Below are 7435 nucleotides of genomic sequence, written 5' to 3'. Positions count from 1 at the left end.
TCGCCTACACGCGCAAACTTGTCATATTTGTTTTTATGCTGTACCACTATACATATTTTGTCTTGTAACTGTAATTTTACTTGTTCAACAATTATGATGCAGACGTTCAATGATCCGACGCTTCCCTTCAATCTTTCCCTATTTTCTTTCCCTCCCTACTTACTTCAGTGAAATTAACCTATCCAACGTTGAAATTTCTCTCCGTTGCGTGACGCTCCAGGTTGAATTTTTGTCGATGCGAAAATTTCCCGTTTTTGGAAAAAATAATGGTGTCTATTGTATCGTTGGCAATTATTGTTTTTTATTTTGCACAAACGAAATATATATATTAATAAATGTAAAAATAAAAAAATAATTCTATTTCGGAAGTTAGTTTTAATATAAGATTATAACGACGCGCCATCTAGTTTCAAAATGTTCCGATGACGAAACGAGATATCTCCGGTCGATCGGTCGAGGTTAGCACGTGGCGACCAGAAATATGTGGGGAATAACACGGAGCAGGTAAATGGGTTTTTTCAAAGATTCGTTTGTCAAAATTCGATTTAGCAACATTCGCTTTTCGAACTTCCCAACGCACGTGTTTGTCAAAATTTGATTTCACAATATTCGTATTTCCAACTTATCAACCAGCAACGCATGCGCAAATCTTGCACTACTACCTGTTTGTAGTGTTGCCATTTTGTATTTTATTTTGTCTCGGTTCTCGGTTCCCTGGCTACCTACGAGTCTGGTTTTTTTTATGCGCGCATGATTTGGACACCTAATAATCTGTACCAAATTTCAACTCCGGGTGTACTATAGATTACTCCCTATGGAATTTCGGGACTTTGATTATATATTTGAACTCAGGGGACCGAGACGAGTTCAACGGTACCCTATTTTTGGACCGGAGACGAAAAATAAAAAAGTTATCACACTCTTTAAGTTACCATACTTTTTTAATGCTCTCATGCAGACGGCACCGTAGTTGCTAGTATTGCCATCTTGCGGTAAAGTCTGCAAACCGTGACGTCGGACTACGGTCATCTCCCGGAGCGTTAAACACGCGATACGAGAGCGGAAAGAGCGACGCGACTTCCGATCATCGCGCGATCGCCATTTCGGTTAATGTTACTTATGGCAGCGAACATGGCGGCCCGACTGGCCTCTCGTATGGGAGCCACCACACGCCGCCATGTGCTAAACTAGTGATCGATTCACGGTAGTTCTTGAACAAAGTAAAAAAAGGGGGAAACGTCTACTAAAGGCAATTTTAACGGCAAGCGACGGGACTCCCGATCGCGATAGCGAGGCCGACTTAGCGGAGAGCGACGTGACTCCCTATCATCGCGCGATCGCCGGAGAAAGTATGATAACTTTTTAATTTTTCGTCTCCGGTCCAAAAATAGGGTACCGTTGAACTCGTCTCGGTCCCCTGAGTTCAAATATATAATTAAAGTCCTGAAATTCTATAGGGAGTAATCTATAGTATACCCTCAACTCCTGACATGTACTCAGTCTTTCATACCTTTAAGCTGGTAAGACATCACGCAGTACGCATTTATAAACAAGACATAGTCTTGTCAACAATTCATAAAGGAATTCGTGTAAATTAAAAGATGAAATAGATACAAAGCAAGACATATCGGTTAAGTAATATATTTTGTATGACCAGAATGGTAGTATTAATGACGGGTTTTCAACGATACTACACTTTACCCGTTTCGTTCCGACGTTCGCTGTCGCCGGAACACAACGCCAGCAACGCGGGGAAATCTCCCGTAGTCAAAAAAACAATGTGCAAGATTATTTAAAGTTATTACAGCGGTACCTCGTACTTCAAACGCTAAATTTTTCAAGAATTCGCTCCGGAGTTCGAACTGCGGGTGCAGTGAAAAAATTCGCCGACAGCGTAAACGCCATCTGTTGTGCGCCCGAGTCATCTCTCGCCGTTGACCGTAACGCTCGTATGTTTCGTTGCTTTTTTCGCTTTATTTTTGATGTGTTGGGTTATATATATTGTGTGTTATTCGTCGACTTTTAACAATTTTTTCCCGCAATTTCTCTTCGTAGACAGCTTTTTGCATTCCATGCGTTTTGTATCTTATAGTTGAAAAATTCTTTAACGGAACTTTTTTAAACCACATTTGACATTTCGAAGTTTAGGACCATCTTCCGACATATATTACGAATTTTTTTTTTTTTTACCGTTTGTTTGGCGTTATATCCTTTCCGAAACTCATGCTCGATATGCTTTTGATGCGAAGACATTTCGACTTGATTTTATTCAAACAAAACGTGAAGTAAAAACCTAAAGTAAACTTCTAGAGCAGCGTTTGTCAACCTGGATGTCGGGGTGATATTAAAGGGGGGTCGCGAAACAAGTCTGTGAAGGGCGGCCGGATGGCCGAGCGGTCAAGGTTAGCAGCCTGCCGCCCTGGGGGACCCGGGATCGAATCCGGACGGGTCGAAAAATTCCCAGGAATTTTTCGGGGTTGGTCCGTCCGGATATGTTGGTCCCCGTCCGTCACCACCCTGCCGCCCCATAATGGGCTTGCTATAAGAGGCCCTCTTAGTGCCCACAAGGCGAAAAGAGTTAGAAAAAAAAAAGTCTGTGAAGGAAGCAGTGCGTCCATTCCGCCCTTGGTATAAGACGATCTCTTAACATTTTTATTCATCCACTGTTCTTTACTGTTATCGCCTTTGCACCATCATAGTACTACATACTACAATACATTTTGTCCAATCTATTCGTACGTTAGTATAGTTTCTCGTAGCTTCATAAAAAGAAAACATCAAAAAGACATTGTCCCGTTGCATGACCCGGTACTGTTTTGTAAAACAACATATTTTCTTTGATTGATGTGTTTTTATCGCACTCATACCTCACATAAGAACTGAGACGTGTTTGCTACATCTGTTGATTCATCAAATTGAATACTAAGAAATTCACTCGAACTCACTTGCCGAATTATCTGATGGCGAACATCGGCAGCCGTGTCATCGATTCGTCTCGATATTGTGTCGTTTTTTTTTTTTAACTCTTTCCGCCCTGTGGGCACTAAGAGGGCCTCTTTTAGTAGGCCCATTATGGGTTCGGCCAGGCCCACAATGGGGCGACCGGGTGGTGAGGGACGGGGCCCGACATATCCGAACGGACCACCCCCCGAAAAATTCCTGGGGATTTTTCGACCCGTTCGGATTCGATCCCGGGTCCCCCAGAGCGGTAGGCTGCCACCTTGACCGCTCGGCCATCCGGCCGCATGGATATTGTGTCGTTAGAAAGCGGAATGTTTTTCAATTTCTTTGCTTCGTGGAAGAAGCAAAGAAATTGAAAAACACCCTATTAAAACACTGACCGTATCAATTGCAGCGGGCAATATCAGGTTTTCGGCAAATGTATGGGGTTTGGACATCTTTACTACTCTTAATGCTACGAGATAAGACGCTTCGAGTACACTTTTATCAGTATGGCTTAACGTAGTACAGATAGAAGTTTGTTGATTTCTCGAGGTATGTAATTTTCTTTCGAAAAATTCCAACGGTTTGTTTTTATGAGCCGGATGTTTAGTTTCCAAGTGTCGAACTAATTTTGATGGCTTCGTGCTTTCGTCGGAGAGAATTTGACGCCCTGTGGCTTTCCATCCAATGAGGTGAAACCATAATTTAAATAACTCATTGTAGAACCTTGTCTTTTTACCAACCGATTCACTGGATGTAGACGGCTCACTTTGTTTTTTCACAAATTTATCCATTTCGCATTAGAAATTTAAAAAAAACAATTCAGTTTCACGGTTGACCGAGCACTAAAATAAAAGCACCAGACGCACGCTTTGCATTCGAAACTTAACTGAAGTGGTGCAATCGCCAGCGCCTCTTTTATACTAGTGACAGCACGACTGGTTCAAACGCATCCATATGCATGTTCAAACACGCTCTCGCAGCGAGTATTATAGAAGGAGACCAAATTACGAAGAGCACGTACGCATCGAGTTGGAACTTGTAAATTGCTCGTGTACGTACACGTCATACACGCGTGTTCATACCCTCGCTATAAACGCAGCGACATAAAATAATAGAAATAGTTGTTGTTTGCTTATTTGTTTTTGAAACTGTGTTTTACTGTTTTATTGAGTGTTGAACACAAGATTGTGTTCAACACTCAATAGGAATAGTTGTATTACATTTTTTATACTGTCGGTACTTTCTTAATGTATAAAATTAGTGCAATGTGATTATATAATATTTTTAAAAATTTACATTTATAATTACAGTCAAAATTCAATTAGTAATAGTAAGGCTTGCTGTTATTATTCCTTTGAGTGGGGTCGCGAAATATTAATTTTATTTATATTTACTATTTGGGGGGTTGCGAAGCTAAGAAGGTTGAGAATCGCTGTTCTAGAGAATACAATCTCGCATTAATGTACGATATTATATTTTACAACTGTTATAATTAAATCACACAATTGTATTTTTTTGTTTTTTTTTGTTGTTGTTTTTAATTATTTCCTCTCCGTGGGCACTAGAGGGCATCTTTCAGCCAGCCTATTATGGGTTAGGCCAGGCCCACAATGGGGAGGCCGAGTGGTGAGGGACCTTGGCCCGACATATTCCTATGGACCACTCCGAAAAATTCCCGGGATTTTTCGACTCGTCTGGATTCCATCCCCGGTCCTCCAGAGTGTCAGGCCGCCACACAATTATGTTAAGATGCCGAAGTCGGCGGTGTGTGACAAGTAGAGTAAATCAAATTTCATTTTGTTATAGTAGTTACGTATTCTATTCAGTGTTTTCGTGTTTTAATTTTTCATTAGGATGTTTAATTGTGTTATTTTTACTTTCAATTATTAAAATGTTTATTTGCTGTTTTAAGTTTATCGAAATAAGTACCGTCTAGGGTCTGGGAAATAATTAATTCGCTTTCCATTATTTCTAACGGAAAAAGTTATTCTGACTTCGAACGAGTTCCTGCAACGAATCAAATTCGGAGCAGAGATACCACTGTAACTTATTTGCGATGTGCGCTAGTGCAGTAACAACGTCGCCACTCACATTGTAATTTTAGCGTCGGTTTAAATTCGATTCGGCGATTCGATAAAAATATTCAATTAAACTTGTATAATAAAAAGTAATGTTTTATTGTATCAGTATGCTAGACAATAAATTTGTTTTTCACGGTTTCGATATTAAACCAATTACCATTCGCCTTACTTTTAGTACGCGTTATTCCTAGCTTCCGACATTTTATTCTTGCGAATACGGAAATTTGTGTGTAAGATCTTTGCCCCAGAGCCGTAGGCCGACGCTTTTACCATTTCGGCCGTCCGGACGTCTCGTAAAAGCTCTTGTATTAGGCTTTTTTTTTTTTTTTTTTTTTTTTTAACTCTTTCCGCCCTGTGGGCACTAAGAGGGCCTCTTTCAGAAGGCCCATTATGGGTTCGGCCAGGCCCACAATGGGGCGACCGGGTGGTGAGGGACGGGGCCCGACATATCCGAACGGACCACCCCCCGAAAAATTCCTGGGGATTTTCGACCCGTTCGGATTCGATCCCGGGTCCCCCAGAGCGGTAGGCTGCCACCTTGACCGCTCGGCCATCCGGCCGTCTCTTGTATTAGGCTAACAATCAAAATAAGACTCGGCAGTGAGAAGTAGTTAACAAATTTTCGCAACCAATTTATACTCGCTGAGAAATATTTTATATAATCACAAACGTTTTCGACCTAAATTCCATAATTCTATAGGTATCATCGGGTGTAATACTGCATAAGTCAAGCGTAAGATGGTTACGAAAATTCGTTAGCAGTTGTATTATTTAGTATTTCCGGATAAACGACGAAACGAACCTTTAAATCATAATTCCCTTAAAACTATGTTTATAATTTATTGTTAATTTAACACCAGTAGAATACATCTTTATTGGAAAAAGAAAGAATCTAGTTTCTTCGGCATTTTATTTATTCTTCGGTAAAAATGAATACTGTCAAAACGGCAGTGATGCGTCCGAAGCCATTACGAAAATTACGTTAGCTCCTTTCTTCACTTTTTCTGCGTCCAATTTATCGGGTTTAAAAAACGTCGGGTCAGGTTCGAACGTTTTTGGAAGTCTGTCGGAGGAGAAAATACGAAATTTTATATAAAACAAAAGAGAATAACTTCCAGGATCAAGGAACAGTTTGGTACCGAAAATAGGTACAAATCATCGATCACACGCGTAGGAATTGATCCACTGATCCCGGGATTCGGCGAGAGAAAGGACTCGATAGCGCAATAACTTTCACGTGCGGAACAAGATTATTTCAAAGGGATAGGTGCGAATAAAAAGATAATGAACCCCGAGAATCAGAATAGTGTAATACTGTTTATCGTTAACGTCCGAACGGCCGAAAAGTTGAACTCGTCAAAATAGTTTACAGAAAAATAAAAGTATCGTCAAGAATTGACTCTTGCATTAATTGTGGAAATCCAATGTTTTCACGATTGTCTTTTGCAGCCCTCTTCTCGATCACTGCCAACAAAAACGGAAGAATTTCGCTTAAAAAGCGCAGGTTCTATACTCCTGCCGGCACGACAGCGACAGTATCTTCTTTCTTGTCCACGCGAACCAAAAAATAACCAGAGTTGCTCGAACACCTTTTTAACCGCCTATATCCGCAATAGGATAGGAACTCGGGACTAAACGGGTTGGCCCACGTGGATCAAGAGGGGTCCCTGGGCCCTGTTCTTTCACGTGGTGAGCGTAACCCGTAACAGTACACTCGAGTTCACGTAAAAACGTAGACCCGAGTCTACTGTTATGTAATACGTAAGAATTCTTACGTAAATTATTATTATAACAATAATATATTTAGCCGTAAATCAATTTATAATATTAATTTATATATTAATTATTTATTAACGTACAGAATCAAGACGGTCGAGACTCGTTCGATTTCATTCCACACCTCCGGCCATCCACACGCGATTTAATCGAAGGAAGGAACACTCTCAATGTCGCAAGCTCTCAACAATTTTAATTTTTCAGATTGTTACACAGTTATGTACTATAATCTAAATAAATAATTTAACGAAAAATAAAACACTATAATTTACAATAACCTCGAGTAAAAATGACTAATTTAAAAATGTTTTTAAGAAACTTTCTTGTTGGAGACTGGCAATACATTCCAAGTTCATTTGAATTGCCAGGAGTGAACGTTAAAAGCGGCCAAGGCTGTCTGCTTCTCCGAATTAATAAACTTTTATAAATTCAAATTTAAAAACCAAAACATTTCGTATAACCACAAAATTTGACAATAATGCATTTGAAATCAGTCGGCTGGTGAGATTATAATCGTTCGATACGTCTTCGACTCCGTTTCTTATAATTAGATAATATACGAAATATATCGATGTTTATAATAGATTTTAAATTAATCGGGTTTCGCACAATACAGTGTATCAAATTGCCGT

The 7435-nt window shown here is 40.0% G+C and overlaps 1 long non-coding RNA gene across 1 annotated transcript; it reads left to right on the top strand.

Moving 5' to 3' along the window:
• Nucleotides 1-443: 443 nt before the first annotated feature.
• LOC136979455 (uncharacterized) lies at nt 444-7080 on the top strand. The gene is made up of 2 exons (XR_010881389.1): nt 444-504; nt 6889-7080. It is a non-coding gene; the product is annotated as an uncharacterized lncRNA (long non-coding RNA).
• The last annotated feature ends 355 nt before the right edge of the window (nt 7081-7435 follow it).

Source organism: Centruroides vittatus, unplaced genomic scaffold (genome assembly GCF_030686945.1).
Source record: "Centruroides vittatus isolate TY-2023 unplaced genomic scaffold, ASM3068694v2 contig_620, whole genome shotgun sequence".
In the NCBI taxonomy this organism is placed as follows: Eukaryota; Metazoa; Arthropoda; class Arachnida; order Scorpiones; family Buthidae; genus Centruroides; species Centruroides vittatus.
The sequence above is the reverse complement of the archived record's forward strand: the minus strand, read 5'-3'. Positions and strand labels throughout refer to the sequence as shown.